Below are 16,234 nucleotides of genomic sequence, written 5' to 3'. Positions count from 1 at the left end.
GAGTTGTTCAGGGTAACATCCTCGCTCCAACTATCTTCAACTCCTTCATCAATGACCTTTCCTCCATTATAAGATCTTAAGTGGTGCTGTTCGATGATGATTGCACAGTATCCAGCTCCATTATTAATTCCTAAGATAACAAAACTGTTAATGCCCGCATGCGGCATGCACAACATCCAGGATTCGGCTAATAAGTGGCAAGTAACATTCGTGCCACACAAGACAAAGCCTAGGTACCTCCCCCTAACATTCAATGGCATTAGCATCGCCAAGTCCCCTACCATCAACATCCTGGGGGTTGTCATTAACCAGAAACTCAACTGGACTAGCCACAAAAAACACTATGGATGCTAGACCAGTTCAAAGGCTGGGTAGCCTGCGGTGAGTGGCTCACCTCTTAACTTCCCAAAGCCTCTCCACCATCTACAAGGCTTCTTCGACAGCACCTCCCAAACCTGCAACCACCACCACCTGGAAGGACAAGGGAAGCAGGTGCATGGGAAGGCCACCACCTCCATGACCCCCTCCAAGTCACACACCATCCTGATTTGGATATATATCGCTGTTACTAGGTCAAAATCCTGGAACTCCCTACCCAACAGCATTGTGGGAGAATCTTCACCACACAGACTGTGACCGTTCAAGAAGGTGGTCCATCACCTTCTCAGGGGGCAACTAGAGATTGCCTTGCTAGCAATGCCCACATCCCGAGAGTGAATAAAAAAAATCCTCCTAACATGTACAGTCTATCTAAGCCAGTACATGTTCAAAGTGAGGGATGGCAATGCTGAAGAATTGAATAGTTTTCTGCTTTTCAGATTCAGAACCATGTCAATCCCTCTCATAGAGTAACACAAGGTTAAATGGATGTAGCTTCAATTAAACTCAGAAGATTACCTCACACCACATCAATATGACAATACTGCTTCTCATCCCACCCAATACCTTCTTCTATGTGAGTCCGGCATTTTAGTTGTGACAACAATTGAGTTCTTGATGTACTTGGTCCATTGTGATTAAGATATTGATAAGGGTTTCAGCAGGAAAGGGTGAGGTAAGAGCAAAGCAGGCAATGTTTCAGAGGTGGAAGAGGGCAGATGGACTGGATGTGGGGATTAGAGGGCAAAACAAGAAGTTTAGTCTAAGTGCGCACTCAGTGAAGCTGATGGAGTCACATGGAAAACACTGGAAATGAATGGAATGGACAACAATATTGATGACAAAGCTTTCAACAAGGCAGGGTCAAAGCAATAAGGTGAGGTTGTAGTCATATGGGACTACATTGAAGACTTTGTCCTATGTGGTCTTGGTGCTGTGAATGGATTGGAAACCAGATTGGATAGACTTGAAGAGTGAGTGGTAGAGGGAGGTGAATGCATTGCTGAATGGCAAAGACTTGTTCAGGGTCTTTGGGAAGAAAGGCAGGTTAAAGATACAGCAGTAGATTGATGAGATAGAGGGGTTAAAGATGGACTTCTTAAGAAGGCTATGATAACAGAAGTGCTGAAATGGGTGGTGGAACAATTCTTGAGAATAGGGAGAGGGTAATAATGTGGGCAACCATTGGCCTGATAATGAGCAAGTCGGGTAGTTAGGGGAAAGTTCTGAAGGGAGTTGAGACAGCAGGTAGTGTGTTTCATACAGGAAACAAGTCTGATGAGGGCTAAGCAAAGGGAGATGGGGGCAAGGCGCAGAGTGGAGTGGAAGCAGAACAATGAGGAGTTAAAAGTGGGAGAGGGAAGAGGGGAGAGAGTGCATGAAACTGATTGAATTATCTCAATTTTGGAAATAATGAGAATATGAGCTCTTCACATCTAGCATCAGAGGTGAGAATAAAGCTTCTGGTGGAGGGAGGTTGGAGGAGGCCATTAGTATCAGAGGAGTATAGATTGTGCCTGCCCTCCTGGATGATCCTGGAGTAACAGGAGGATTTGTCCAGAGAAAGTGAAAGGCAATACTGCTTATGGTGGTTAAGCCAGATCTAGTGGTAGACAGCCAGGTCAGTCATGCACAGTGTACATTTTCATCTACAGCCCATGATCTTGAATTCATAGCAATGGCTGTTTTATCAGGGAGAAAAATCAACAAGGGAAACTGTCCAGAATCTGGTGGAGACAGGAGTTGTAAAGGGAAAACAAGGCAGTTATTGTACAGATCAACAGAGAAACCAATCTTGGTGCAGTGTCAGGCCAGAGAAAAAGGAGTTAGAAGTTGAGATTAATAATCCAGAGAATGTGAGTTCAAATCTTACCATGGCAGTTTGAGAATTTGAATTCAGTTTTGAGTGATTGGTTGGTGAGTATTTCTATCTTTCTCGCTTTTTTCCAAACTTAAATTTTGTGGTTTATAGTTTCTAGGGTCTCTGTTGTGTAGTGCGGACTGCTGGTAAACAAGGGCCCTTGAGTATATCATTTAATTGTAGTGTAATTGGTGGGATTGATTTGATTTAATTTAATTTGAATTAATTAAAGGGTAAGTCATGGCAGCACAGCTCGGTGCCGTGGTATGCTCCTCCTGCACTATGTGGGAAATCAGGGACACTTCCTATGCCCCTGACGACCATGTGTGCGGGAAGTGTATCCAGCTGCAGCTACTGGCAGACCGCATTGTGGCACTGGAGCTGCGAATGGATGCATACTGGAGCATTCGCGATGCTGAGGACGTCGTGGATAGCACGTTTATTGAGTTGGTCACACCGCAGGTAAAGACTGCACAGGCAGGAAGGGAATGGGTGACCAACAGGCAGAGTAGTAGGCGCAGGTAGATAGTGCAGCGGTCCCCTCTGGCCATCCCCCTCTCAAACAGATATACTGCTTTGGATATTGTTGAGGGAGATGGCTTATCGGGGGAAGACAGCAGCAGCCAACTTCCTGGCACTGTGGGTGGTTCTGCTGCAAAGGACGGCAGGAAAAAGAGTGGGAGAGCTATAGTAATAGGGGATTCTATTGTAAGGGGAATAGATAGGCATTTCTGCAGCCACAAACAAGACTCCAGGATGGTATGTTGCCTCCCTGGTGCAAGGGTCAAGGATGTCTCAGAGCGGCTGCAGAGCATTTTGGAAGGGGAGGGTGAACAGCCAGTTGTCGTGGTGCATATAGGTACCATCGATATAGGTAAAAACCGGGATGAGGTCCTAAAAGCTGAATATAGGGAGTTAGGAGGTAAATTAAAAAATAGGACCTCAAAGGTAGTAATCTCAGGATTGCTACCAGTGCCACGTGCTAGTCAGAGTAGAAATAGAAGGATATTTCAGATGAATATGTGGCTAGAGGAATGGTGCAAGGGGGAGGGATTCAAATTCCTGGGACACTGGAAACGGTTCTGGGGGAGGAGGGACCAGTACAAACTGGACGGTTTGCACCTGGGCAGGACCGGGACTGATGTCCTAGGGGGAGTGTTTGCTAGTGCTGTGGGAGAGGGTTTAAACTAAAATGGCAGGGGGTTGGGAACCTGTGCAGGGAGACAGAGGAAAGGGAAATAAGGATAGAAGCAAAAGACAGGAAGGAGAAAAGCAAAAAGTGGCAGTCAGAGAAATCAAGGGTTTAAATCTAACATGGCCACAGTAAATAATAATTGTAAAAGGTCGAAGAGTATTAGAAAAACAAGCCTGAAGGCTTTGTGTCTTAATGCGAGGAGCATTCGTAATAAGGTGAATGAATTAGCTGCGCAAATAGATGTAAACGGATATGATATGATTGGGATTACGGAAACATGGCTCCAGGGTGACCAAGGCTGGGAACTCAACATCCAGGGGTATTCAATATTCAGGAAAGACAAGCAAAAAGGAAAAGGAGGTGGGGTAGCATTGCTGGTTAAAGATGAGATTAACACAATAGTAAGGAAGGATATTAGCTCTGATGATGTGGAATCTGTAGGGGAAAAGCTGAGAAATACCAAGGGGCAGAAAACATTAGTGGGAGTTGTACACAGACCCCCAAACAGTAATGCGAAGGTTGGGGATGGGATAAAACGGGAAATTAGAGCTGCGTGCAATAAGGGCACAGCAGTTATCATGGGTGACTTTAATCTACATATAGATTGGGCTAACCAAATTAGTAACAATACTGTGGAGGAGGAATTCCTGGAGTGTATACGGGATGGTTTCTGGACCAATATGTCGAGGAACCAACTAGAGATCAGGCCATCTTAGACTGGGTATTATGGAATGCGAAAGGAATAATTAGCAATCTTGTTCTGCGAGGCCCCTTGAGGTGGAGCGATCATAATATGATAGAATTCTTCATTAAGATGGAGAGTGAAGTAGTTGACTCAGAGACTAGGGTCCTGAATTTAAATAAAGGAAACTACGATGGTATGAGGCGCGAGTTGGTGTAGGATTGATTGGGGAATGTTACTCAAAGGGTTGACGGTGGATAGGCAATGGAAAACATTTAAAGATCGAATGGATGAACTACAGAATTTGTTCATCCCTGTTTGGCAGAAAAATAAAACAAAAAAGGTGACTCGACCATGGCTAACAAGGGAAATTAGGGATAGTATAAGATCCAAGGAGAGGACATATAAATTGGCCAGAAAAAGCAGTAAACCTGAGGATTGGGAGCAGCTTAGGATTCAGCAAAGGAGGACAAAGGGATTAATTAAGAGGGGGAAAATAGAGTATGAGAGTAAGCCTTCAGGGAACATAAAAACTGACTGTAAAAGCTTCTATAGATATGTGAAGAGAAAAAGATTGGTGAAGTCAAGCGTAGGTCCATTGCAGTCAGAATCAGGGGAATTATAATGGGGAACAAAGAAATGGTAGACCAATTAAATACATACTTTGGTTCTGTCTTCACAAAGGAGGACTCAAATAACCTCCCAGAGATGTCGAGGAACACAGGGTCTAATGAGAGGGAGGAACTGAATGAAATCAGTATTTGTAGGGAAATGGTGTTAGGGAAATTGACGGGATTGAAGGCCAATAAATCCCCAGGGCCTGATAATCTACATCCTAGGGTACTTAAGGAAGTGGCCCTAGAAATAGTAGATGCATTGCTGGTCAACTTCCAGAATTCTATAGACTCTGGCACAGTTCCCATGGATTGGAGGGTAGCCAATGTTACCCCACTATTGAAAAAAGGTGGTAGAGAGAAAACGGGGAATTATAGACCGGTAAACCTGATATCAGTAGTGGGGAAAATGCTAGAGTCCATTATAAAAGATGTAATAGCAGAGCACTTGGAAAACAGTGACAGGATCGGACAAAGTCAACATGGATTTGCAAAAGATAAATTGTGCTTGACTAATCTACTGGAATTTTTTGAGGATGTAACTGGATGTGGTGTATTTGGACTTTCAGAAGGCTTTCGATAAGGTCCCGCATAAGAGATTAGCGTGTAAAGTTAAGGCACATGGGATTGGGGGCAAAGTACTGACTTGGATAGAGAACTGGTTGGCAGACAGGAAGCAAAGAGTTGGAATAAACAGGTCTTTTTCCGAGTGGCAGGCAGTGACTAGTGGGGTACCGCAGGGATCGGTGCTTGGACCCCAGCTATTCACAATATATATTAATGGTCTAGACGAGGGAGCTAGATGTAATATCTCCAAGTTTGCAGATGACACAAAGCTGGGTGGGTGTGTGTGCTGTGAGGAGGATGCAGAGAAACTCCAGTATGATTTGAACAGGTTGGGTGATTGGGCCGATGCATGGCAGATGCAGTATAATGTGGATAAATGCAAGGTTATCCACTTTGGTGGCAAAAACAAGAAGGCAGATTATTATCTGAATGGCAATAGATTGGGAGAAGGGGAAGTGCAACGAGACCTGGGTGTCCTTGTGCACCAGTCGCTGAATGTAAGCATGCAGGTGCAGCAGGCGGTTAAGAAGGCAAATGGTATGTTGGCCTTCGTAGCGAGAGGGTTTGAGTACAGGAACAAGGATGTCTTGCTGCAGTTGTACAGGGCCTTGGTGAGACCACACCTTGAGCATTGTGTGCAGTTTTGGTCGCCTTATCTGAGGAAGGATGTTCTTGCCATGGAGGGAGTGCAGCAAAGATTCACCAGACTGATACCTGGGATGGCAGAAATGACGTATGAGGAGAGATTGGTTTGATTGGGCTTATACTCGCTGGAGTTTAGAAGAATGAGAGGGGATCTCATTGAAACATAAAATTCTAACAGGACTAGACAGACTAGATGCAGGAAGGATGTTCCCGATGGCGGGGGTGTCAGAACCAGGGGTCACAGTCTAAGGATAAGGGGTAAGCCATTTAGGACAGAGATGAGGAGGAATTTCTTCACCCAGAGAGTGGTGAACCTGTGGAATTCTCTACCACAGAAGGCAGTTGAGGCCAATTCATTAAATATATTCAAGAAGGAGTTAGATATATTTCTTAAGGCTAAAGGGATCAAGGGATATGGGGAGAAAGCAGGGACAGGGTACTGAGTTTGGATGATCAACCATGATCTCATTGAATGGCGGAGCAGGCTCGAGCGGTGGAATGGCCTACTCCTGCTGCAATCTTCTATGTTTCTATCTTTCTATGTTTTTAAAAATATGGAAATAAAAAGTTGATATTGTGGCACCACCAAAGGACTCAGATTGTTTGTATATAATTCCTTTAACAACATGTTAGCTACAGCCTGAGTCTGTATCTGTATTTACGCTGTTTAACTGTACAGAGGGTGGTTACTTTAACAGCGCGGTTAAAACGTGATGACGTCACGCCGTTCATCACGTGATCCCCCACTGGCGGGAGGAACGTGATGACGTCATGACATCAGCCCGGGACTGCCCTAGGCAGTCCTCGTGGAGCCTCTGAATAGAGCAGACCTACATTCGATGTTATCCTGCAGTTTCTTGTTAAAACCTGTTTGTTTCATTAAAGTTCATTTTGTTTGATTGCCTGATTCGAACTCAGTCTTTTAGCTAGGAACCCACGTTCCTACATTGGTGACCCCGACTTTCGTGAACGGTTTTCGCGGAAGATCTTCAGCATGGATACGAACGCCGTGACTCTGAAACTGCCACAGTTCTGGGAGCAACAACCAGCTGCATGGTTCATCCAGGCTGAAGCCCAGTTCGCCATCCGGAACATCGTCGTGGATCAGACCCGTTATTACTACGTGGTCTCCGCCCTCGATAGCGCCACTGCCTCGCGGATTGTCAGCCTTCTCGGTAGTCCACCTACTGACCGCAAGTATGATACGTTAAAGGCACGGTTGCTACAAGTCTTTGGCCTCTTGAAGTCAGAACGCGCTAGCCGGCTCCTCGCTATGCCCAGCCTCAGGGACTCCAAACCGTCCGAGCTCATGAGCCAAATGCTCACGCTCTTGGGTGCCGAACCGGAATGCTTCCTCTTCCTAGAGCTATTCCTCTGCCAACTGCCGGAGCAGGTGCAGGCTGCCCTAGCCATGTCCGAGGTTGCAGACTGTGCCGAGCTTGCTGCCGAAGCAGATAAGATTTTCACTGTAACCCAGCAGTACTGCACCGCCACGAGACGCCCATCCCCCACAGACGCGGCTCCAGCCCCTTTTGCAGTGGGCTGGTGCTGCTACCACACCCGTTTTGGCACGAAAGCACGACGCTGCCGCTCTCCCTGCAGTTTTTCGCCCCCAAAAAAACAAAGCTCCTGCAGCATTCCTGGCGAAGAAGGACCGGGTCTAACGGGCGCTCCGCGGCTGGGATGGCCATTGGGTCCTCAGGGAAACTACTTTTCATCACCGACTCCCTATCGGGTTGACGTTTCCTTTGCGACACCGGGGCGCAGTGTAGCATCCTACCTGCGTCGAATCTCGACATTCAAGCTGGGGGACACGGCATTTCCCTCGAGGCGGCTAATGGCGCAACCATTCGAACTTTCGGAAAGCGGCGGATCCAAATGTGCTTCGGCGGTCAGCGTTTCCATTGGGAATTCGTCACGGCCAAAGTATCGCAGGCCATCCTGGGGGCGGATTTTCTGTGTGCCAACGGCCTCCTCGTCGATGTCCGGCACCGTCGGTTGATCAACGCGGCCACCTTCCACTCCATCCCGTGCCACCGCAGTAACGCCGTGCCGCGCACTGTCTCCTGTGCGTTCCCATCTCCGGACGACTTCACTCGGCTCCTCGGAGAGTTCCCGGAGCTGACCAGGCCCACCTTCTCCTCCTCGGCCACCAAGCATGGTGTGGAACATCATATCACCACCACTGGCTCCCCGGTTTATGCACGGGCTCGAAGGCTTGAACCCGGCAAGCTCGTGGCTGCGAAAGCGGAGTTCGAAACGATGGAGCGGCTGGGGATTATTCGCCGGTCGAATAGTCCCTGGTCTTCGCCTCTCCACATTGTTTCGAAACCGGGTGGCGGCTGGCGGCCCTGCGGCCACTACCGACGCCTGAATGACGCCACTACTCCTGACCGGTACCCGATCCCGCATATTCAAGATTTCTCGGCCCACTTGGCGGGAAATTCCATCTTTTCTAAAGTCGACCTCGTCCGTGGGTATCACCAGGTTCCAGTGCACCCGCAAGATGTCCCGAAGACTGCAGTCATCACTCCGTTCGGCCTTTTTGAGTTCCTGTGGATGCCTTTTGGCTTGAAGAACTCGGCACAGGCTTTCCAGCGCTTAATGGATTCCGTGCTCCGAGACCTATACTTCATCTTCGTCTACCTCGACGACATCCTCGTCGCCAGCGCTAGCAAGGAAGAGCACATCGGCCATTTGCGTACACTCTTTACACGCCTTAGTCAGCATGGGTTGATCATCAACCCGGCCAAGTGCCAGTTCGGCCTGTAGCGGATCGATTTCTTGGGACACCGCATTACTTCAGATGGCGCCGTCCCCTTACTGACGAAGGTGAAGGCTGTTACCTCCTTCCCGCGCCCAGCAACCGTCAAGGCTCTGCAAGAGTTCCTCGGGATGGTCAATTTCTATCACCGATTCATCCCTAAGGTGGCTCTGCTTATGCAGCCTTTGTACGAGGCCCTCAAGGGCAAGTCCGGGAAGGATCCAATCATCTGGATGGCTGAGATGGGCCAGGCATTCGTCAACACCAAGAGAACCTTGGCCAACGCCACCATGCTGGCGCACCCACTTCCAGGTGCCACCATCGCCCTTACCACCAACGCGTCAGACTACGCCATCGGCGCAGTGCAGGAGCAGTGGGTGAACGGCACGTAGCAACCGCTGGCGTTTTTCAGCCGTCAACTAAGAAAAAATGAAAGAAAATACAGCACTTTCGATCGAGAGTTGCTGGCCCTTTTTCTAGCCGTCCACCATTTCCGATTCTTATTAGAAGGACGTCCCTTCATGGCTTTTGTCGACCACAACCACTAACATTCGCCATGGCCAAGACCGCCAAACCGTGGTCAGCTCGTCAACAACGTCACCTGATGTTTATTTCTGAATTCACCACGGACATTCAACATGTGTCTGGTAAAGACAACCTGGTAGCGGATTGCCTCTCTCGCGCGACGGTCCATGCGGTTCACCTTGGGATTGACTACGCCCTCATGGCTGCGGATCAGGCCTCGGACCCAGAGGTCCAATCATACAGAACCGTCCCCTCTATTTTCCAAGTGGCCGATGTCAGTTTCCAGGCCACAGGCACCACGCTCCTTTGTGACGTCTCCATGGGCGTTCCCCGACCTATCGTGCCAGTCGCATGGCGCCGGAAAGTGTTCGACGCCATACACGGGTTGTCGCACCCTGGTAAGAAGGCTTCACAATGGCTAATGTCAGCGAAATTCGTCTGGAAGGGTATGCACCTGGATGTCCGTGACTGGGCCAACACCTGCGTGGTCTGCCAGAAGGCCAAGGTCCAGCGTCATGTAAAAGCTCCAGTGGCTACGTTCGCTGTTCCGGAGCGTCGTTTCGACCACGTGCATGTGGACCTTGTGGGGCCACTTCCACCTTCCCATGGTTATACGCATCTCCTCACCATGGTGGACCGCACCACTAGGTGGCCAGAGGCAATTCCTTTGGTGTCCACCACTTCGGCAGACGTCGCTAGAGCTTTCATCTCCTGTTGGGTTGCTCGTTTCGGGGTACCGGTGGACATCTCTTCTGATCGTGGGCCACAATTTTCCTCGGAGCTCTGGAATGCTGTAGCTCAGGGGCTCAGCACCAAACTTCATCACACCACCGCTTATCATCCACAGGTGAACGGCCTGTGCGAGCGATTCCACAGGTCGCTTAAAGCCGCACTACGGGCCAATCTTCAAGGTGCAGGATGGGTGGACAGACTCCCATGGGTCCTTTTGGGTCTTCGTACGGCGTCCAAAGAAGACCTGCAATCGTCCTCGGCGGAACTCGTTTATGGCCAGCCGCTCCGAGTACCTGGGGATTTCCTCCCTTCTCCCACAGAGCCATGGTCCATCTCCCAGCAACTCGTCAGCCACCAGGAAGCGGCCAGATGCTTCGCTCCGGTGCCTACAGCAAATCACAGCCTACAGAACTCCCACGTGCCGGCTGAGCTGAAGAGCGCCGAGTATGTATTTATCCGCCACGATGCTCACCGGGATCTGCTCAAGCCCCCTTACACTGGTCCTTTCCGCGTCATCGAATCGGGAGACAAATCCTTTTCGGTCGACATCGGAGGGAAGCCGGATCACATTTCGGTAGACCAGTTGAAACCGGCTCACTTGGACCTGGACCGCCCAGTCGTCATTGCTCAACCGCCGAAACGTGGCCGACCGCCCACAACCGCCATGCCAGCTCAACCACAGCCGCCCGCCAGCGCGACCACACCCGCCGCGCCAGCTCAACCACAGCCACCCGCCAGCTCGACCACCGTCCATCAGCTTCCTCTGCAGGGTTACGGAAGTCGCTCGGACAGACTTGTCAGGCCTCCTCGACGCCTCACTTTTGTTGTTAAAGGCAATTCTGGGGGGGCGCATGTGGCGGAGCCACCAAAGGACTCAAATCATTTGTATATAATTCCTTTAACAACATGTTAGCTGCAGCCTGAGTCTGTATCTGTATTTATGCTGTTTAACTGTACAGAGCGTGGTTACTTTAACAGCGCGGTTAAAACATGATGACGTCACGCCATTCATCACGTGATCCCCCACTGGCGGGAAGAACGTGATGACGTCATGACGTCAGCCCGGGACCGCCCTAGGCAGTCCTCGTGGAGCCTCTGAAGAGAGCAGACCTACATTCGATGTTATCCTGCAGTTTCTTGTTAAAACCTGTTTGTTTCATTAAAGTTCGTTTTGTTTGATTGCCTGAGTCGAACTCAGTCTTTTAGCTGGGAACCCACGTTCCTACAATATTAGTGATGTCCTTTAAGGAAGGAAGCCTGCTGTCCTTATCCGGTCTGGCCTATATGTGACCCCAGTCCCACACCAACATGGTTGACTCTTGACTGCCCTCTGAGGTGGTCTAGCAAGCCACTCAGTTGTGTCAAACTGCTACTGCCCGCCACCACTTTCTCAGGGCACCTAGGCATGGAAATAAATGTCGGCCTTGCCAGCGACACCCAGAATGAATTTAATTAAGCTACAGGTAGTTTTTTCTAGGAAGGAAGGAGAAGTTGGAGGGTGCAGAGCAAGGCAGAGGACTTGTATAGGCAGAGAGAAAAATAAATGATCAGAATAACCCTTGGTGGTGAGGCCTTGTGTGATATCAAAGTCTACACTTGGGTCTTTGATTTGGGTAGAAGAGTTAATTTGGAGGGCAAGGTTGAGGGAGGAAAGGAGGGACACTTCAGATGCCAGTTAAAGTCATTGCTGATGAGGAATTCCTCATTGTAAAGGTTCCGTATGAGCACATGGGAGGGGATTTCAGCAAGGATGGTGTCAAGGTATCTTGAAGTGGTGGCACAGTAGGTGATAAGGATCTTAAAGAAGTGGCAAAGGTGGTAGAGACTGAAGTGTTCAAACACAGAGAAAGTGCTGGAATACTGGGGTAGGCCAAATTGAGATTACAGATACAGGGAGGGGCGAGGCCATGAAGGGATTTAAACATGGTGAAACTTTTTAATTAGAAGCACTGCGGGACTGGGAGTCAATGTAGGTCAGCAAGGAGAGGGGTGATGATGAGGTGGTGAGTCGGACTGGTTCAGGACAGCAGAGATTTGGGTGAGATAAAGTTTATGGAGGGTAGAGGATGGGAGGCCAGCCAAGGGAGCCTTGGAATAGTCAAGTCCTGAAGTGACAAAGTCATGGTGGAGCGTCTCAGCAGCAGCCAAGCTAAGGCAGAGGCAGAGGTGGGCGATGTTCGAGTGGTGGAAATTAGCTGTCTTTGTGATGGAGAAGTTACAGGGTCAAAAGCTCAGTATGGGGTTGATTAGGACACCAAGATTGTGAACAGTCTGGTTCAACCAAGCCAGTGACTGGGGAACGGGATGGAATTGGTATCAAGGGTACGGAAATTGCGGCAGGGGCTGAAGACAATGGCTTTGATCTTCTCAATATTTAACGGGAGAAAATTGTGGCTCATCCAAGACTGGATGTCGGGCAAGTAGTCTGACAGCACTTGTAATTGGGTGGGGTGCCCTCAGTGAGAGGGAATCAATCAAGTTGGTAAGCTAGGCTTTGGTTAGCCTTAGGATGTCAATGCACTCATCTAGGATTAAGTCATGAATGAGGACACTGAAGTATAAAAAATATCACAACGGCTACACTGTGAAGTGTCCCAGATAGCCAACAGGGCATCAATCACGGCTTTCAGAGGCTGTGCTTGGTTTCTTCAGGAACTGCGCCTCTTATAAAAGTCACGATACCTTGACAACACTACTCTCAAGATGTTCTTCCAAAAGATTTATGCTTGCGGCTTGCTGCAGAAAAACATTTTGCTTTGTTCATTTCATACTTCATTACAAGTTCTAATTAACCCAAACACTAGCTTGTCTAGAACAAACACAATTTAAACTAAAGAAAATCAAAATGATTTTTCAGTGCAGTACTGCACTGAGGAAGAGTGAGGGGACTGATTTATACAGTGTAGTACTGTACTGGGGGAGAGTGAGGGGACTGATTTATACAGTGCAGTACTGCACTGAGGGACAGAGTGAGGGGACTGATTTATACAGTGCAGTACTGCACTGAGGGACAGAGTGAGGGGACTGATTTATACAGTGCAGTACTGTACTGGGGGAGAGTGAGGGGACTGATTTACACAGTGCAGTACTGCACTGAGGGAGAGTGAGGGGACTGATTTATACAGTGCAGTACTGCACTGAGGGAGAGTGAGGGGACTGATTTATACAGTGCAGTACTGCACTGAGGGAGAGTGAGGGGACTGATTTATACAGTGCAGTACTGCGCTGAGGGACAGAGTGAGGGGACTGATTTATACAGTGTAGTACTGCACTGGGGGAGAGTGAGGGGACTGATTTATACAGTGCAGTACTGCGCTGAGGGAGAGTGAGGGGACTGATTTATACAGTGCAGTACTGCACTGAGGGAGAGTGAGGGGACTGAATTACACAGTGTAGTACTGCGCTGAGGGACAGAGTGAGGGGACTGATTTATACAGTGTAGTATTGCACTGGGGGAGAGTGAGGGGACTGATTTATACAGTGCAGTACTGCACTGAGGGAGAGTGAGGGGACTGAATTACACAGTGTAGTACTGCGCTGAGGGACAGAGTGAGGGGACTGATTTATACAGTGTAGTATTGCACTGGGGGAGAGTGAGGGGACTGATTTATACAGTGCAGTAGGGACAGAGTGAGGAGGCTGATTTATACAGTGCAGTACTGCACTGAGGGAGATTGAGGGGGCTGATTTATACAGTGCCGTACTGCACTGAGGGAGAGTGAGGGGACTGATTTATACAGTGCAGTACTGCGCTGAGGGAGAGTGCGGGGACTGATTTATACAGTGCAGTACTGCACTGAGGGAGAGTGAGGGGGCTGATTTTTACAGTGCAGTACTGCACTGGGGCAGAGTGAGGGGACTGATTTATACAGTGCAGTACTGCACTGAGGGAGAGTGAGGGGACTGATTTATACAGTGCAGTACTGCACTGAGGGAGAGTGAGGGGACTGATTTATACAGTGCAGTACTGCACTGAGGGAGAGTGAGGGGACTGATTTATACAGTGCAGTACTGCACTGAGGGAGAGTGAGGGGACTGATTTATACAGTGCAGTACTGCACTGATGGAGAGTGAGGGGACTGATTTATACAGTGTAGTACTGCACTGAGGGAGAGTGAGGGGACTGATTTATACAGTGCTGTACTGCACTGAGGGAGAGTGAGGGGACTGATTTATACAGTGCAGTACTGCACTGAGGGAGAGTGAGGGGACTGATTTATACAGTGCAGTACTGCACTGAGGGAGAGTGAGGGGACTGATTTATACAGTGCAGTACTGCACTGAGGGAGAGAGTGAGGGGGCTGATTTATACAGTGCAGTACTGCACTGAGGGACAGAGTGAGGGGGCTGATTTATACAGTGCAGTACTGCACTGAGGGACAGAGTGAGGGGGCTGATTTATACAGTGCAGTACTGCACTGAGGGACAGAGTGAGGGGACTGGTTTATACAGTGCAGTACTGCGCTGAGGGAGAGTGAGGGGACTGATTTATACAGTGCAGTACTGCACTGAGGGAGAGTGAGGGGACTGATTTATACAGTGCAGTACTGCACTGAGGGAGAGTGAGGGGACTGATTTATACAGTGCAGCACTGCACTGAGGGAGAGAGTGAGGGGGCTGATTTATACAGTGCAGTACTGCACTGAGGGACAGAGTGAGGGGGCTGATTTATACAGTGCAGTACTGCACTGAGGGACAGAGTGAGGGGGCTGATTTATACAGTGCAGTACTGCACTGAGGGACAGAGTGAGGGGACTGATTTATACAGTGCAGTACTGCACTGAGGGAGAGTGAGGGGGCTGATTTATACAGTGCAGTACTGCGCTGAGTGAGAGTGAGGGGACTGATTTATACAGCGCAGTACTGCACTGAGGGAGAGTGAGGGGGCTGATTTATACAGTGCAGTACTGCGCTGAGGGAGAGTGAGGGGACTGATTTATACAGTGCCGTACTGCACTGGGGCAGAGCGAGGGGACTGATTTATACAGTGCAGTACTGCACTGAGGGAGAGTGAGTGGACTGATTTATACAGTGCAGTACTGCACTGAGGGAGAGTGAGGGGGCTGATTTATACAGTGCAGTACTGCACTGAGGGACAGAGTGACCGGACTGATTTATACACTGCAGTACTGTGCTGAGGGAGAGTGAGGGGACTGATTTATACAGTGCAGTACTGCACTGGGGGAGAGTGAGGGGACTGATTTATACAGTGCAGTACTGCACTGGGGGAGAGTGAGGGGACTGATTTATACAGTGTAGTACTGCACTGAGGGAGAGTGAGGGGACTGATTTATACAGTGTAGTACTGCACTGAGGGAGAGTGAGGGGACTGCTTTATACAGTGCAGTACTGCATTGAGGGAGAGTGAGGGGACGGATTTATACAGTGCAGTACTGCACTGAGAGAGAGTGAGGGGACTGATTTATACAGTGCAGTACTGCACTGAGGGAGAGTGAGGGGACTGATTTATACAGTGCAGTACTGCACTGTGGGAGAGTGAGGGGACTGATTTATACAGTGCAGTACTGCGCTGAGGGAGGGTGAGGGGACTGATTTATACAGTGTAGTACTGCACTGAGGGAGAGTGAGGGGACTGATTTATACAGTGCAGTACTGCACTGAGGGACAGAGTGAGGGGACTGAATTATACAATGCAGTGCTGCGCTGAGGGACAGAGTGAGGGGGCTGATTTATACAGTGCAGTACTGCACTGAGGGAGAGTGAGGGGACTGATTTATACAGTGCAGTACTGCGCTGAGGGACAGAGTGAGGGGACTGATTTATACAGTGCAGTACTGCACTGAGGGAGAGTGAGGGGACTGATTTATACAGTGCAGTACTGCACTGAGGGAGAGTGAGGGGACTGATTTATGCAGTGCAGTACTGCACTGAGGGACAGAGTGAGGGGACTGATTTATACAGTGCAGTACTGCACTGAGGGACAGAGTGAGGGGACTGATTTATACAGTGCAGTACTGCACTGAGGTACAGAGTGAGGGGACTGATTTATAAAGTGCAGTACTGCACGGAGGGAGAGTGAGGGGACTGATTTATACAGTGCAGTACGGCACTGAGGGACAGAGTGAGGGGACTGATTTATACAGTGCAGTACTGCACTGAAGGACAGAGTGAGGGGACTGATTTATACAGTGCAGTACTGCACTGAGGGAGAGTGAGGGGACTGATTTATACAGTGCAGTACTGCGCTGAGGGACAGAGTGAGGGGACTGATTTATACAGTGCAGTACTGCACTGAGGGAGAGTGAGGGGA

This window comes from Somniosus microcephalus, chromosome 8, assembly GCF_052327205.1.
Source record: "Somniosus microcephalus isolate GS21.2 chromosome 8, FLI_Smic_1.0, whole genome shotgun sequence".
Lineage (NCBI taxonomy): Eukaryota > Metazoa > Chordata > Chondrichthyes > Squaliformes > Somniosidae > Somniosus > Somniosus microcephalus.
The sequence above is the reverse complement of the archived record's forward strand: the minus strand, read 5'-3'. Positions refer to the sequence as shown.